General features: G+C 40.1%; 1 protein-coding gene across 2 annotated transcripts in view; it reads right to left on the bottom strand.

The window, feature by feature from the left end:
- Positions 1-13,929: 13,929 nt before the first annotated feature.
- The window catches only part of LOC126236267 (RNA demethylase ALKBH5-like), a 116,168-nt gene continuing 111,810 nt past the window's right edge, over positions 13,930-18,287 (bottom strand). For both annotated transcript variants that reach the window (XM_049945423.1, XM_049945422.1), the window contains one exon: positions 13,930-14,734. The gene's annotated coding sequence lies outside the window, so the exon portion shown is untranslated. The remainder of the gene's footprint in view (positions 14,735-18,287) is intronic.

An 18,287-nucleotide genomic window follows, 5' to 3' on the forward strand; every position in this document is an offset into this window, starting at 1 on the left:
TGACTCCAGTTTCTCATCAACAGTGACATCTGCCCTAACTGTGTAAGAGTTCTTGCAATTTACCACGAATTTCTGTTCGTTGCTGGCAAATTTTTCAATCATTAAATCTCAGACAACCAAGTAGAAATTGGAATCTTTTTAGACTCACAGTATGATTAAATATTTTCTCTCCAAAGTCCCGTAAGTCTCGAGGTTTATCTTCCCTCCCTTATACATTCCAGCAAAATATAAAAGCCCAGTCACTGCTTGCATTTCTGCCTTGTCTGTTGCTTTTGCATCCCATTCATGAGTAAACTTGTCATTAATCAAACTGATGTATTGATTTGTGAATATGCCACTACAAGAAACTGCAGGATGAGATGACACAAGTTCTGGAGGTTATGCCACGTACAAAGAGGAAAAGAGGTCGGATCGATGCAGGATGTCACCTGCTGAAAACTGTGTTTGGAAAAGGCAACAAAGAAGATATCATGAGGCTGAAGGGTAAAGTGGAGTTATGAGACAATGAGTTAAAGGGAACAAAGCAGCGAGTGAGTGGCACTCAACAAAGAGCATGAATTTAGAGAAAGATGTATTGAATAATATGGGATGTTATGGGGAAATAACGAATTATGCGAGAGCCATGGAAGATCTGGCAAATCAGAATTTAAAAGTGTTGCACGCCAGAGTGGAGATGTTGGATAAGAAAATAAGTAATGAGAATGTGGTTGCAGTCATTGGGAAACAGATTAATGCATTCCATAGATAAACGACCAGGGGGGGGGTGGGGGGTGGGGAAATCTCTGTGGAGACACTAGTGCAGCACGTAGAGCAGTCCAAGGAGGACCAGTATCAAAATGGAACTGCATTGGCTATTGCTGTACAAAGTGCCACCTACTCTGTTACGTGTAATCTTTGTTTTCACTTACAAGAAGCAGAACAAATGATGATGGACAGAACCAGCTACTGTTCAAATCCCAGTGAACTAGATTTCCAGAGCCTAAGAGGCAACAGAGGAAACCATAAATGCACATTAAGCAAAGAGCGGATGAGCCAGTCGAGGCTGGTAAGAAACTGCTGGAGCTTAGGATAAGCAGTACATAAGAAAATAATAGTGATAAGACTAATACTGAACTGATAGTAGAATAGAGCCAACTGGGAAAGCTGCCAGAAGACTTGTTACTTTAGACTGTGCAAATACAAGCAAATTTAAGGTGACCCATGTGACCGGGTCTTCCTATGAGGCATCACAGGTGGAGAACAGACGTGCGAGTGGACGATGAATGTTGCAACCACGTATGTGAGCTCTGGTCGCAGTGATAATACATCATCATAGTTTACTACACAGGTACAGTGGTGTGTCAAGTAGTCCCCTGTTATGTTAGAGGAATACAACATTACGAATGGGTTTTCCAATTAGAAGTTATGAAATACTGACCTGTCCTACCATTGCAGTAATGAGTTGTGGTCCTATGTATATTGGATATTCAAGGGCCATTGAGTAGCATATCATAAATTATGATTGTGTACCTGTTTCTATTCCTTGATTACAGCACCATCTGTGGCAAAATGAAGAAAATGCTTCAGACAAAATGTGTAGATTTTGCCATGGAATCATAAACTGCAATAAAAAAATGGGGGTTCCCATTGAAGATGTCAAAGTTGCCTCCTGCCACTCACATTTTGAGTGGAGAGGGGGGTCGAGTGTGGTGGGACATTGAGCGTGGTATCATTGGATGCCGCCTTTGAGACAAACAAATTGGAATTATAACTTTTTTTGCTCTGATGTGTAGTTTTCGAGGTATTTCAATATCTTCAGTTAAAATGCACACGCTGTATATCCAAGCCATTTGTATTAAAATCAGTTCGGTCAGTACCACAACTCTACCACAGCACTACAACTCTACCACCACGGGGGCTGTGTTGCCTGGACACCGTATGGGATGCTGATTGAGAGCTGCAGTTTGCATCTGTATCAGGGCAGCCCACTCTGGAGCTGTTCAATCCTGGAGTTGCCGCTACAGCAAGCCAGTGCCGGCCCAGGGTAGCAGCTGCGACCACCAGCACAGTGGTAGTGGGTCACTGCCTGCTATGTCATCGGTCAGCCACCTTCTAACACCATGGGGAGGCAGTCCCAGGAGCATGCCGCCACCAGCTTGAGGGGCCTTGCACAGGAGGTTACATCATGAAGGCCACGTCTAGCCGATGCTGCCCTCTGTCAGCAATCCTAGGCATCAACAGAACCCAATGTAGTGGAATTCCTCAGTCAAGTCATAACTCTTCTGTACTGAGCTGCGACAAGATGCAATAATAAATAACTCTGAGTACTTGCAGACTATTTGTCTGGAACTCCTGGTGTCTGTTCAATCACTCCCAGCTACCAGCATTCCCACAAGTGCTGCCAGTAGCCAGTGTCCTCAACAGTACGGGGTGGGAGAAATAAAAGTGGCCCAGACGATTGGGCACGATGTAAGCGTATAATTACACCCTGTGACATGCACCCCATGTGTACAACCACCACGTGATCCACACCAGTTCAGAGCATAATGTGGATTATGCCAGTGTGAGTGAAGCAGTGCTAAGGGGAATATGGTACTCACAGTGCAGCAGAGGGTGTTTGTTGTGGAAAGTTATGTGACAACAAAATCATGGAAACAGTGTTGTCAGTTGTTTGCTGAGAAGTTAATTAGTTTCAAAGTGCCAGCAAAGACTGCCATGTAGCACTTAATCTGAAAATGCTGTCAGACAGGATCTGTTTTGAACAAGACAAAAAGCATTCCAAATGTGCCTGCGCACCAGAAAATGCTTCAGAGTCCTACCAAATCAACCCGAAGCCTGTTGCAAGAGACTGGCATATCACGTTGATCATGTGGACGAATACTCCACTCTGGTCGCGGCCCAAGCTGGACAGCCAGGTCACCTGATCTGTCAGTGTATTATCACTTTGTGTGGGGAGCACTAAAGTCTAAGGTATATCAGAACAACCCTCACAGTCATCAAGAACTGTGGCAGAACATTTCAGATGAGATTGCAGTAATTCCAGTAGTCCAGCTTCGATCCGCCTTCAGCAGCTCACTGACCAGGGTCCAAAAGTGCCAAGAGATGACTTGTGGTCACTTTCAGCATCTGCTATAGTCAGGTTAGTGCTGTATTTACTTTCCTCTGCTGTTTCTTTGTACCCTGGAACTCTGTTATCCAGGCCACTTTTATTTGCCACACCCTGTAGAAACCATATAACTTCCTACATAAAGAGTTGCTCCAGTGTCACATGTAACTGGTATGCAAGCACTGCGAGTTGGTAGGTCATCCTGCAACAAAACGGAGCCATGTGCCTGGGCGCATTGCCCTGTTCCTGATTTTATTATGGTGAATTCTTCCTACATAAGTGGCTGCCAAGATGTTCCCCAGGGCCAGTTTATTCACACTTCACCCTTTAACATTGGTGATGGCTTCACTTGATACAAAATTGTCTGCATGAGAAAGCTCTGCTGTTCATGGAAATAATGTGTCAATGAACAGACACATGACCCGAGACTAGACATATTGAACAGAAGCAAGTATTTTCCACCCCACTTTTGGACCCAGACTTTGGAACAGCACTAGCTAAGTTAAAAGCATGTATTTCCACTGATTGTTATGTTTTAACCTATAAACTACTACATACTGTTACTTTTCAGATGATGCATGTAATTAGTTGTAGGTGAATATGTTTTACTACTACTCCATTCTAGAAAGGAACATCCTGGACTATGCTGAAAGAGAAAAATGTTTTTCCATATAAATGCTTTTAAAAGGAATTAACCCAGTAACTATCTTTAGTGATTTAGGGTAACCACAGGAAACTTAAATCTGGGTGCCATCCAAGGAACTGAACCCTTATCCTTCTAAATATGAACCCAGTCTTAACTATAGTGGCACCTGTCCCAGTTCATGAAATGGTGCCCTCTTGATTCAGCTCATAAGTGCAAATTACAGTAACCTCATAGAACTCCTTTACAATGAAGTAAAACATCTGTTTAAGTATTTAACTGATTAAGTATTTTGGAGTTGAGTTTTCCTCAATGAGCTGGATTGAGAATGCAAAGTCTCCATAATTTGGCAGTACACAAGTTCTTGTTCTCTGCCAGATTTAGAATCAGCCTAGGCTTTATAAACCCTATGTGGAAACAAACTTCCATTTGGGCTGAAACAGTCAAATTGGTCACATGTGAATTTCTGAATTCCTCTTATGCTCATACCACAAAACAAAACATGAAAATGCAAGACACATTTCATATCACTTTGTGTTATTAAGCCTTGATATTTAAGCAATGTGACAGGTTCCAAAAACTACAGCTAATCTTGTAATGGTAAACTACTGTATTATTTCCTTATGTTATGGGAATTATGTAGCATTTGTCCATGATTAAAGAAGGGTACACATAACGAAACACTTTCTATGTGATCCTGCATTTCCTTGCAGTCATCCAGCAAAGGAAATTTTCTGCAGACTACAGCACCATTAGTGCGGTGCTGTCACTAGCTGATAAACTGTTTAGATAGAGGGAACATTAGTTGTTACATTATGCTTCCTGGGAGCACACCCAATGTCATTTTCACTTATAGACATTCGCCTTCCTTATAACAATGAACTGGATTTTATCAGCAAGCATTCTTCAAGCACATCACATATTAGTGATGATACTCAGTACAGTGAATGCTCTGAAATTAGTAACAGATGAATGTTAAGAAATATATGCCTCTAATTCAGTGAAATTGTTCTTTGACCTTTGTTTCACTAACAGAAGTACCCTGTGCTTTTGTCTAGTCATATAGAACTGTACACTGAACGGTATTGTATAAAAGTGCGAAAGGAACCAACCAAAAACAAAATACAATAAGAACTCTGTTAAAACATGACCCCTTGTTCATTTACACAGGTTTCAACTGTTTTTCAGTGTGAGGAGGGCTTATTTCAGTACGACTCATTTGTGTGCGCTTGTGTTTTAATCAGACATTGATACAGTAGTAAGATCATGTGTGAATGCATTTTTAAATGCAGAATTTAATCATCCAGTTTCCTGTCTTTTTTTCTAGCTTAACTACAGGCCAATTGATACAAACTGAATGGAATATCTGGATAGTTTACTGAACAATTGAAAGTTCAGGTGGGAATGCCAACAATATTATGAAAAAGGACAGATTGTTACTCACTGTAAAGATGACCCATTGAGTTACAGAGCTTTCACCCAGAGATAGCAGGCATGTGTGAGAGAGGTGTGGTTGCTTGGGTGAATGAGTGTGTGTTTTATTTTCTGAAGAAGGCTCTGGCCAAAAGCTAAATGTGAAACCACCTTTTCATTGTGCCTGTTTGCAACTCAATGGGTCTTCTTAATGATTAGTGTCAATCTATCCTTTTCATAATGTTGTTGGATAGTTTATAGACTTCATATAAAATCAGAAGTGTGTTTCCGATAGTCGACAGAGTAAATGACTGTACATTAACGTACAGCAAGTAGATACAAGTGTTAAGTTTTCTATAACAGTATTCCTACACATTCTTTTGCAGTGACTGTAATAATCCTGTTTTTTCCAATTCATATCAAAGCATAGTGGGCTTTCATCACCTGCTTCATATTTACTTGAAGCACGATTTGCAGTGCGTATTAGCTTTCATCACAACTCTGCACGCTGGGAAGATAGGAAACAGATGTTCTCAATTTGACTTAAATGGATGTTCATTAAATGTATTTGCAACTGCGAATACAGACAACCGTCAGCTATAGAATGGAATGATGACAATGACAATTTCTGCCAGTCCGGGACTTGAATCCAGATTTCCCACTTATCGCAAGTGGTTGTCTTGCTACCCGTGCACGACTCATGGCCAGACCCATACTTCCATATGTTGTCCATCATACGTCTACAACTAGTTCTCATACATCCATTATGTATATTTCCGTAGAGGTGAGATATTTTACTCGAAAGTCGCTCGCCTGGTGTTTGCGGATAAATACAATATTGTATACATGTCCGAAGGAACATGCATCGTACTTCTGAACACATATACAAGTTTGGGTCTGGCCGTGAGTCGTGCATGGATAGCCAAATGATAAGGCGACTGCTCACAATAAGTGGGAAATCTGGGTTCAAGTCCCGGTCTGTCACAATTTTCATTGTTGTCATTCAACTCTACAGCTGATGGTTGTCCATATTCGCAATTATGAATACATTTAATGTATTTCATAATGTCTGTAGTTGCCACAGTGCCCGTTACATTGGAGATGCATGCATGCATGCATGTCCAAAGGAACTTTGCAGTCGCTTCCCTGCTGTTTGCGGATAAATACGATATTGTATACATGTCCGAAGGAACATGCATCGTACTTCTGAACAACACAGGCACTTCAGTTGAAAATTTGGGTACACAATTCATTGAAATTATGTTACAAGTTGACACCATCACTTGTCTGATCACCCAAGATGATTTTCACATTTTCCTATTTTCTACTTCAGGTTTCAAGGAACACTCAGTTTCTAATATTAAATGAAGGTAACTATATCCATGGAGAAAGGAGAGAGAGAACTTTTCTGTGAGCACAATGGTAGTTATGAACAATTAATTCCACCATTTCAAATTGGATTGGCTTTAATGTATTCCCGAAGTTATCAGAATTTATGTCTCTGGGGTCATTTGGTGCCAGATATAAAGAACATATTTATCTTCTGTAGAACACACATTCTGATGGTAACTGCTTGTAATTCGTTAGTAAGTGTATGGTGAGTTACTGTGTGTTATTACTACACACACCAAACCCCATCTTTTGCCTTATTGCCACCAGTGTCGCCCCTTTTAAGCTGATTGTATAACTCATTACCACCAATTTGTTGGTATCTCTCATTTACAACAAACTAATTCTTCCACATAAGCCTGTTGAATTACGTGAGGCAAAAGACTGGACAAGCCACAATCACATGCACAGTACTTGAGAAGAATAATAGAAAGAGTAACTGTTGACTGTGAGGATTGAAAGTCTCTGTCAGCACATATCCAAAAGTAAATGTGTTTGTAAAGCAATAGCTGGTGTGTACACTGAACTCATCATCATACATACATTACATACATACTGGGAGTGATAAAACTTTTGTATTCTGTTACTGCATGAACTGATTATTTTAATCTCTAAAAATTTCTGCTTGCATGAGCTGCTTGTTTCTACCAAGCAACATTCATATTGAAGTTTAGTTACCAGATTATTATGTCACAAAAAAAAAAAAAAAAAAAAAAAAAAAAAAAAAAAAAAAAAAAAAATGAAAAATTTTTTTGTTGCAAACATCCAATTATAATGAACAGGAGAACCAACAACGTGAACATATAAAGACACGTGTGAGTTGCTAATGATTGCTACCTTCTGGAAGAATACTTCTTTGCGCTAGATTCCGTATGCATGCGCACGCACGTGCACATACAAATCACACACCTGATGGCTATATTGTGCCTGCTGAATACATCTAGCTCAAAAAAGGATTTATCTGATGCTAACAAAGTTTGTGTTCTATGTGCCTTTGAAAACTCAATGCCTCTATTACTGTTACCTTTACTTCTAAATTGTTTATAAAAAAAAATTGTAAGTAAGATATATATAATGCAGAATTGTGCACTGATGTACGTGTGTTAATTATATAGTTCATGAAACATTTTAAAAAAATTACTACAGATAAACAGACAAGAACAGTGTAACAAGTGAGACAATATGTTACAGACAAACTTCAAGAACTGCTGTGATGGTGTGTCACAAATCTTTGAGGTTTCGTTGCTAGCAGTGGAACATAAACATGACCCTTGCTGTAATCCAGCAATAAAGAATCCCAAGGTGTTACATCTGTTGGGCACTCAGGTAGCAATGGGTTGACAGCCACAACACGGCCTATTCAGTGACGTGCAACATCTGATTCAGATTGATCTTATACACAACTGGAAATGTGAAGGGGTGCAGTCTTATTGAAGAATGAAATCCCTACAATCCGTTTAAATCTGTGATATGAGGATTTCTGGTCAGATGAGTATAGGGCAACATCAACAGCAGACAGACAATGGAAATAGGATTCATTATGAATAGGAAAGTCAGTCAGAGAGTACACTACTCTGAATAGTTGAGTGCTAGGGGTGTTATCAGTTACAACAGCAAACCAACACCGGCAATGATAATTTATACCAACGTTGCAAACGAAAGATGAGGAGACAAAGTATTTGACGATACTGAATGGGTAATTCAGTATGTAAAGGGAGATGAAAATCTAATAATAATGGGGAATTGGAACACAGCTGTAAGGGAAAGAATAGAAGAAAAGATTACAGGAGAATATGGGCTTGGCAGTAGGAATGAGAGAAGAGAAAGACTAACTGATATCTGTAATACATTTCAGATGGTAATAGCAAATACTCTCTTCAAGAAACACAACAGAAGGAGATACACCTGGAAAGACTCAGAGAGAGCCAGATTCCAGCTGGATTACATAAGGGTCAGACACAGATAGCGGAATCATGTATTGGATTGCATGGCGTACCAAAGTGCAAAATAACAATTTAGTAATGACAACGATCAGACTGAAGTTTAAGAGAATCGTGCAGAAGAATCAATGTGGAAGGAAGTTGGATACTGAAGTAATGAGGAATGATGAGATTATTTGAAGTTTTCTAAGGATGTGGATACTGCAAAAGGAATACCAGAAAGGGCAGTTCAGATGAAGAGGTGTGGACATCTCTAAAATGCAATATACATCCCTTAGAAATGAAATGAACAGGAACTGCAGGACAATCAAGGCAAAATGGCTAGAGGAAAAATGTGAAGAAATCGAAAAAGTAATGATCTTTGGGAGGACTGTCATTATATAGAAAAGTGAAAATAACCTTGTGTAAAATTAAAAGCTAATGTGGTAACAGTAACAGTGCAATGTGAATTCCAAAGTTAAATGCAGAAGAGAAAGCACATTTGTGGAAAGATTACACTGATGGCCTCTATGAGGAGGAGGAGGATTTGGCTGATGGCATGATGGAAGAAAGAACAGGAGTAGACAGGGAAGAGATAGGGGATATAGTATTAAAATTTAAGAGAGATATGGAAGAACTGAGATAAAATAAGACAGAATGGATAGGTAGCATACCAACTGGGGAAGTGGCAACCAAACGATTATTCAAGCTGAAGTACAGAATCTATGAGACTGATAATGTACCAACAGACTTCCAGAAAAATATAATCCGCACATTTCCAATGATAGCAAGGGCAGGTAAGTGTGAGAACTACTACACAAGCAGCTTAACAGCGATGCATCCAAGCTGCTGACAAGAATATATAGAAGAATGGAAAAAAAAGCTGAGGATATCTTAAATGAGAATCAGTTTGGCTTTAGAAAATGTAAAGGCACGAGAGGCAGTTCTGATGTGCTTAATAATGGAAGCAAGACTGAAGACAAATCAAGACATGTCCATATGATTTGTCAACCTAGAAGAAGTATCCAATGATGCAAGATGTTCAAAATTTTAAGAAAAATAGGAGACAGCTATAGGGAAAGACAAGAAATATACAATACTGTAGTGATACATCCCATTCCTTGAATGAGAGATACCAAGTCCTTAAATACACATGTCAGAGAAAAGCTGTTCGTGACGGAGTAGTCAATAAGTGGTGAGCACCCCAATGTTGGGAGGAGTTTCAAATCGTAGGTGCTGGTACCAGAGCTAATGATCCAGAGACTGTATGGAAGTGGGTAGCAGTCAGACGACCCTGCTTGCTGAGGTAGATATACGAGTTCCTTGGAGCGGGCGGTGTGGAAGAACGAACTCCTTGAAATCTAAGAACGCAAAATGTCGAAGATGATAAATGTACAGTAACTGTCAATTATCAAGTTGAATATCAGATCTGCTACGCACGTAGTACAAAGAGACAGTATACGAGTTGGTAGCTGTCGTCATTGATCGTGTACTGAGTTGTAATTTTGAATATAATATAAGAAGGTGAAATGCATCTCACTTATTTTTTTATAAGACTAGCTGGACCCTGATTAATACTACCTAATGGTGAATGAATATTCAGTAAACAACATTTATTCTATATAAAAGGAGTGTTCAGGTGGCAACTTATTTAACTATTTGGTGGATGAGGTGAAGTAAAACAAACCACCACACAGCCCAAGCCAACCTTCACTTCACTTGGCGACCTTAGCAGCTAACACACACACACACACACACACACACACACACACACACACACACACACGTGAAATCTCAAGAAAAATTTGTAAGAGTGTCAAGAATAAAACTTGTTGCCAATGGCAGTGGTAAAAAAACAAAAAGAAATTCTATACAGTTCAGACGTCAAACTGGATCAGAAATGCATAGTAAAACTGAGTGAAAAAGGAATATCAACTTTGTTGAGGAGAAACAAACCAGAATTCACCCAACAACAGTACGCAGTCAACAAACAGTCATCCACAGATTGCAGTGCACACATACACACAGTTCGTCAGCAGCACGTAGTCGCGATTGCAGACTACATGCAGCACGCTGCCGTGAGCAGTCCATCTGCAGCACACTGAATAAAGTTAACAGTGAGCTGTGCTTGCAAACAGTTTAAAAAGTTGTGTGTGTTGTAAGTGATACAATAAGGCAAGCGTAGGATACAATTAATTTTAAAATCAAAAACATCAATAAAGACAATACGCATGTTGAGGTGATAAATAAAATATTCGTTTACGCCTATCATCACAAGAAAGATGACAACATAAGGAGAAATGAATTTAGAAATAATTTTGGAAAAATTTAAAGAGATAAACAGTAACAATGAATGATTTGCTCAATCTGATGACAAACTTGAGCATTTGGAGGAGTGTTAGCAAATACTTTTCACATGAATCATCTGAATGCAAACAACAGCTCTGCCAATGCACTGCCCTTCTATACCACGTGTACATGACACTATCGCCATTATTACATGTGTATATCACTATCCCATGGCTTTTGTCATCTCAGTGTATATTAAAATGTATGTACCCTATGTCCATCTGAACATTTATTACAGCACTGTATAAAAATTTGAAGGAAATTGGTAAACACTGTTCAAGAGTTTTGGTAACAATGTCAAACCGAACTGGCTTCATATAGTAGAATATGATATACAGGAGCCAAGAGGGAACAATAAGATTTGAAGATCAAGAAGAGAGTGCTCTTATTAAAAAGGGTGTAAGATAGGGCTGCAATCTTTTGCCCCTACTGTTCAATCTCTATACTAATGAAGCAATAACAGAAATAAAAGAATATCAAAGTTTGCTGACATCACTGTTATCTCCAGTAAAAGCAAGTAACGATTTCAGGATGTACTGACTGGAATGAACTGCCTATTGAGCACTGAATATGGGTTTAGAGTAAAATAAAGAAAAAATAAAAGGTATGAAGGATAACAGATATGAGACTAATGAGACACTACCAAAACTAGGGACCACAAAGTGGAGGAATTCTGTGGTGTTAGAAGCAAAATCACACGACAGATAAAGCAAGGAGGACATAAAAAGGCAGACTAGCATAGGAAAAGAGGGAATTCCTGCACAAGAGAAATCTACTGGTGTAAACATAGGTCTTAATTTGAGGAAGAAATTTCTGAGAATGTATGGGGCACAACATGTATATTGCGAATCATGGATAGTGGGAAAAACTAGAAAAGAAGAGTATCGAAGCATTCAAGATAACGTGCTACAGAAGAATGTTGATAATTTGTTGAACTGATAAGTGATGAAGTTCTCCACAAAATTGGCAAAGAAAGGAACATATGAAAAACAATGACAAGAATAAGGGACAGAATGATCGGACACATGTTACGACATCAGGGAATAACTTTCATGGTACTAGACGGAGCTGTAGAGGACCGTAACTGTAGGGGAAGAGAGATTTGAATACGTTTAGCAAATAATTGAGGGCATAGGGTGCAAGTGCTACATTCATGGAATCTCAGATGTGTTATTTGTATTCTCACTACCGATTGGCGAGAGGCAAATTCTAGCACAGAAAATGCTCTCTGGCTGATTTTCAGCAATTTCAGTCAGTGCCATCCCTGTCAGCAGGTTTACAAACCACATAAAAAAAGGAAACCTAACTAACTTTGAGAGTTAGTCTTTCACATACTGTATCATTCGTTACATTATGTTTAGCCATTTACCTTTACTGATTTATTGAAATGTTTTGAGGACTCTATAATTACCTCATACAGAACATTTATACACTACTGGCCATTAAAATTGCTACACCACAAAGATTACGTGCTACAGACGTGAAATTCAACCCACAGGAAGAAGATGCTGTGATATGCAAATGATTAGTTTTTCAGAGCATTTACACAAGGTTGGCCCCGGTGACGAAACCTACAACATGCAGACATGAGGAAAGTTTCCAACTGATTTCTCATAAACAAACAGCAGCTCACCCGCATTGCCTGGTGGAACATTGTTGTGATGCCTCGTGTAAGGATGAGAAATGCGTACCATCACGTTTCTAACTCTGATAAAGGTCGGATTGTAGCCTATTGCGATTGCGGTTTATCGTATCACGACATTGCTGCCTGCATTGGTCGAGATCCAATGACTGTTAGCAGAATATGGAATCGGTGGGTTCAGGAGGGTAATACGGAACGCCATGCTGGATCCCAACGGCCTTGTATCACTAGCAGCCAAGATGACAGGCATCTTATCCGCATGGCTGTAACGGATCATGCAGCCACATCTCGATCCCTGAGTCAACAGATGGGGATGTTTGCAAGACAACAACCTTCTGCATGAACAGCTCAACGACGTTTGCAGCAGCATGGACTACCAGGTCGGAGACCATGGCTGCGGTTACCCTCAATGCTGCATCACAGACAGAAGCGCCTGCAATGGTGTACTCAACGACGAACATGGGTGCACGAATAGCAAAAAGTCATTTTTTCGGATGAATCCAGGTTCTGTTTACGGCATCATGATGGTCACATCCGTGTTTGGCGACATTGTGGTGAACGCACATTGGAAGCGTGTATTTGTCATCACCATACTGGTGTATCACCCAGCGTGATGTTTTGGGGTGCCGTTGGTTACACGTCTCTGTCACCTCTTGTACACATTGACGGCACTTTGAACAGTGGACGTTACATTTCAGATGTGTTACGACCCATGGCTCTACCCTTCATTCGATCCCTGTGAAACCCTGCATTTCAGCAGGATAATGCACGACCGCATGTTGCAGGTCCTGTACGGGACTTTCTGGATACAGAAAATGTTCAACTGCTGCCCTGGCCAGCACATTCTCCAGATCTTCCACCAACTGAAAACGTCTGGTCAATGGTGGCCGAGCAACTGGCTCGTCACAATAAGCCAGTCACTACTCTTGATGAACTGTGGTATCGTTGAAGCTGCATGGGCAGCTGTACCTGTACATGCCATCCAAGCTCTGTTTGACTCAATGCCCAGGCGTATCAAGGCCGTTATTACAGCCAGAGGTGGTTGCTCTGGGTACTGATTTCTCAAGATCTATGCACCCAAATTGCATGAAAATGTAATCACATGTCAGTTATAGTATAATATATTTGTCCAATGAATATCTGCTTATCATCTGCATTTTTCCTTGGTGTAGCAATTTTAATGGCCAGTAGTGTATATACTGACTGTCAAGATAGGAACTACATCACATTTCACATCGCCTAAAATATCACACCTTATCGCTTTCGCAGTTCTTATCACACATATTCTTACAATGTTTCTTACAAATTATCAAACCAACACAATCTCTTAGTACATTGTTGCTACGTAAGTAGTAGGCTTGGGCTCTAAAATTTTTATCAGATATCATCTTCACTCTGTTGGTATCTGCTTTTCCACATTTCATGGTATTTTCAAAGCTTTTTAATTTAATTTTACATGTGTTCTAAAGGATTGGTAAACAAAAGTGAATTATGTTCAACACACAGTAAAAATTTTAATTTTTAAAAATAAAATACAAAAGCTACATAAAATACTCTCACATTTGCATAATAACCCCTCATGCTTGTCCATTCTTTTTCCACCTCAAATTCCCCCCACGTAATAATGACTTTAAATTTATCTCTTGCAAGCAAATGTATTGTCATGTTAAGTGGTACACACCTGCCATTTTTTCTTCAATGAATTTTTAAAACCTTTGAGAAAGACACTTTCACATACATATCATTATAAACTCTACATCAGTAAAGATAAAAGTTTTGTGAATTTACAACCATTCCACAGGAACATAATATATCCTATTCAACTGGTAACTGCAACAACACATTATAATATTTCAATGAAGGAATAAAACAACAAAAGTGAACATTGGTTTAATTTTACAGAATACTAAAATATTTATTGTAATAAAATATAATCTGCGCTATGCACATTTGAATGGCTGACTGACAAAGGCCTTTCAAAACAAGTAACAGCAGTTTAAGTCAATTCAGACATACATTTTAAAACTGGAACATATTATCTGACTGGAAAACATTAAACAAAATATAAGTTTTCTGTAAATTTCTTACAACTTCATATTAAAGCTTTACTCATATTTTACAGTTTAAAACTTTTTACATATTTACAAGTCACAAACATCATTAATACAATTTTGTGAACAAAAAAATTCAATACAAGCCTTTTTACAAGAAACCGAAGCAAATCTGCAAAATGAAGACAGACTATGGTGCTTTCCTTATCACAATTTCAAATGGTCTCGGCACAACTTCGTTGACTGGAAACAAAATCAGCCTAGTTATTAATAAGGTCAATGTAACAGTAGCAATTTTAGAAAAATAATAAATTATTTATTTAATACTAATAAAGTGAATGATAGTTGACTGGTACTACTACAGGAACTTACTTCACCATTCACGTTTTCTGCATAGCAAATTCCAATGTTACAGTGTGTATAGCACAAGATTTCCCGTCTTCATGTTTTCAACACTAGTCTGAACTTAGGTTACATTACTTTTCTTTTCTCTTCCCCTATTATATTTCATGGCTTTCTCTCATTCCTCTTTTTCACCTGCATCCCCCACACATCAATCCGTGCACCTAGCTATTTTTGTAAGGTTTTATTCTCATCTCTGATCTACCAGTTTCTTGTGTCTTACTATATGAAAAATCTTTACTTCTGTCTTTTTGACATTCAACATCCCACTTGATTCACATTATAATCTAATTATTCCTACCGAACGCATGACCACTGATTAAACCACTGAACCATCTCACTTTGTTTCACTGTAGCAAAGATACTCAGGTACTCACTGTTCCTTGAAAGCAATATAGATTCTGCCTTTTACTGTTAGCAACAAACAACGTAACAACCAGGAAAAAACTTAAAAGCAAAGGTTAGATATCTCAGCGTCACTCTGCTGTGAGTCAGTGCAGAATTCATACCTTTTTATGGCATGTGACAGTTATGAAGATGCATAATTTCATTCAATATTTTAAATACCATGAAAAGTTCATTTTACAATAATATTACAGTCATGTGCAAGTAGATTGTATGAAGAGCACTGCAGGGACAGGGAGAAAGAGGAAACACGTTTTTTTGCCACCAACCCTACTAATCAAGACTCTACCCAAAGCCAACGTTGAATCCTGCCCGATTTAGTCCACTCGTCCACCCAGTCATGATTCACCCATACTGCACCCAAATCACACCCCTGTTAACATTCCAGAATTTCTTAACCTCAAACTTTGCCTGACCATCATCCCCAAAATCCATCAACATGGAAGCGAACCTTACATTCACAGAAAGAACCACAATCTGCCACCTAAAAACTGATCCCGACCTTTTAATCCCACTGGTCAACAAAGGCACCACCACTGTAGTTTTGAACTGCAGATATGACCTGGCAGAAGGACTCTACCAGCAGTTAGATTCATCCACCTTCAAACTGCGCCACAATGACCTCATTCCAGAAATTTGACAGGATCTTCAGTCTCTTCTTAAATCCTTAGGCCCATCCCAGAACTACTACTATGAATCTCTCTCTCTGCCCCCCCCCCTCCCTAAAAAAAAAAAAAAACCCTCTTGCCACTTCCTGCGCTACAACCTTCAACATGTTTCCTGAAATAAATAAAACAAACCACCCAGGATGGCCCATTGTGGCTGGTTACTGTACCCCCACTGAGAGAATCTCTGCTCCCATGGACCAACACCTTCAGCCTATTACCTGTAACTTACCCTCCTACATACAAGGCAATGAGCATTTCCTCCATCAATTCAGCACAGTTCCTGTTCCTTTAACACATGGTGTAATGCTTGTCACTACAGATACCACCTCCTTCTATACTAATATCTCAAATACCCATGGCCCTGCTGTTATCGAACACTACCTTTCCCAATGCTTGACTGAATCCACACCTACAAGACTCAACACCTACAAACCCCTTTTTGGTCACTATGACCAACTATATCCTCACCCATAATTACTTTGCCTTTGAAGACATCACCTTCAAACAAATCCATGGTACAACAATGGGCACCCACATAGCACCGTCCTATGCCAACCAGTTCAAGGGCCATCTCAAAGAATCTTCCAAAGCACTCAGAATCGCAAACGCCTCATCTAGTTCAGAGTCACTGATGAAATCTTCATGATCTGGATTGAGGGCGATGACACACTATCCACATTCCTTCGAAACCTCAATTCCTCCAAAACCTCAACATCACATCCCCCCATTCACTTCAGCTGGTCCCCCTCAGACCAATAAGCCACTTTCCTAAATGTTGGCCTCTATCTCAAAGATGGCTTCATCAGTAACAACCACCAAACAATACCTCCACTTCGACAGCTGCCACCTACTTCACACCACGAAGTGCCTCCTATGCAGCCTAGTCAATTGTGGCTGTTGCATCTGTAGTGATGACAATCCCTCTCCAAATATACCAAGGGTCTCAACTGAGGCCTTCACAGGCCAACCTTACACAGATACACATGTGTCATGCCTTGTCTCTCCAGACACCTACCATTTCCCACATTCCCACTGCCTGGCCACGAAGGAGCAATCCCCTTGTGCCTCTGTAACTCTGGACTGGAGCAACTGAATCACATTCTCCACCACAGTTTTGAGTACCTCTTGTCATGCCCTGAAATGGGGAATATCCTACCCACTATCCTTCTCACCCGTCTACACTGGTATTCCACCACCCACTGCACCTAACCAACATCCTTGTCCATCCCTATTCCACCTCTGCTCCCAAACCATCACCTTTATCCCTGCAGTAGACCTAGTAGCAAGACCTGTCCCACACATCCACCAACACCTACACCAATCAGGTCACAGGCATCACTTATCCCATCACAGGCAGGGCCACCTGTGAAAGCAGTCATGTGATCTACAAACTAAACTGCAACCACTGTGCCGCTTTCTATGTGGGCATGAGAAACGGCAAGCTGTCTGTCCGCATGAATGGCCACCAACAAACTGTGGCCAAGAGACAGCTGGGTCATCCAGTTGCTGAAGATGGTGCCTAAAACAATGTGCTTCAGTGACTGCTTCACAGTCTGTACCAACTGGATCCTTACTACCAACACCAGCTTTTCTGAATTGCACATTTGGAAACTCTTCCTGCAATAAATCCTATGTCTCCATTACCCCCTGGCCCTTCAACCTTCGCTAGTCCTTGCTCTTCACTTTTCTTACCCCCCTTCCCCCCAATCTCATGATTCATTTAGTAGCCCTACCCTGTCTCCACCATGTCCCCACATGCTCTTACAACCAGCACTACACCTTCCTCCACCTCTACCCTGCTGTCCCTCCCCATCACAGCCCCAGCCTCCTCCTTATCCCCAGGGTTTCTCCAATTGTGCACAGCTGCTCGCAGTCCGACCTGAGTGGCCAGGGACAGTGATCATGTGTGTGCAATTTGTACCCGAGTGAATGAATGTGTGTGTGTGTTTTCTATCTTAGAAGAAGGCCTTTTGGCTGAAAGCTTAAATGTATAGCAGTTTTTTATTGTGCCTGTCTGCAACTTGACATTTCCTCTATATAGTGATTAGCAATCTACCCTTTTAATAATACTGTCACTATTCCATCCTGGATTTTCCATTGTTTGACAAACAGAAGGTGATTGACGTAGCAGTTTTTATACACCTGACCATCCATCCAGAAATCATAAGACATATTCCCAAATGCTTCTCAAGCCGCTTCTTGGAGGCACTTCTTTGGCGGTTAGCATACTTCCCAAAGGCTTTTAAAACAACATTACTTGGTGGAATGTATACTTCCTACGGCCCTAAAAGTTATATTTCACAATAAACAGAAACTACAGG

This window comes from Schistocerca nitens, chromosome 2 (assembly GCF_023898315.1).
Source record: "Schistocerca nitens isolate TAMUIC-IGC-003100 chromosome 2, iqSchNite1.1, whole genome shotgun sequence".
NCBI classification, from domain to species: Eukaryota; Metazoa; Arthropoda; class Insecta; order Orthoptera; family Acrididae; genus Schistocerca; species Schistocerca nitens.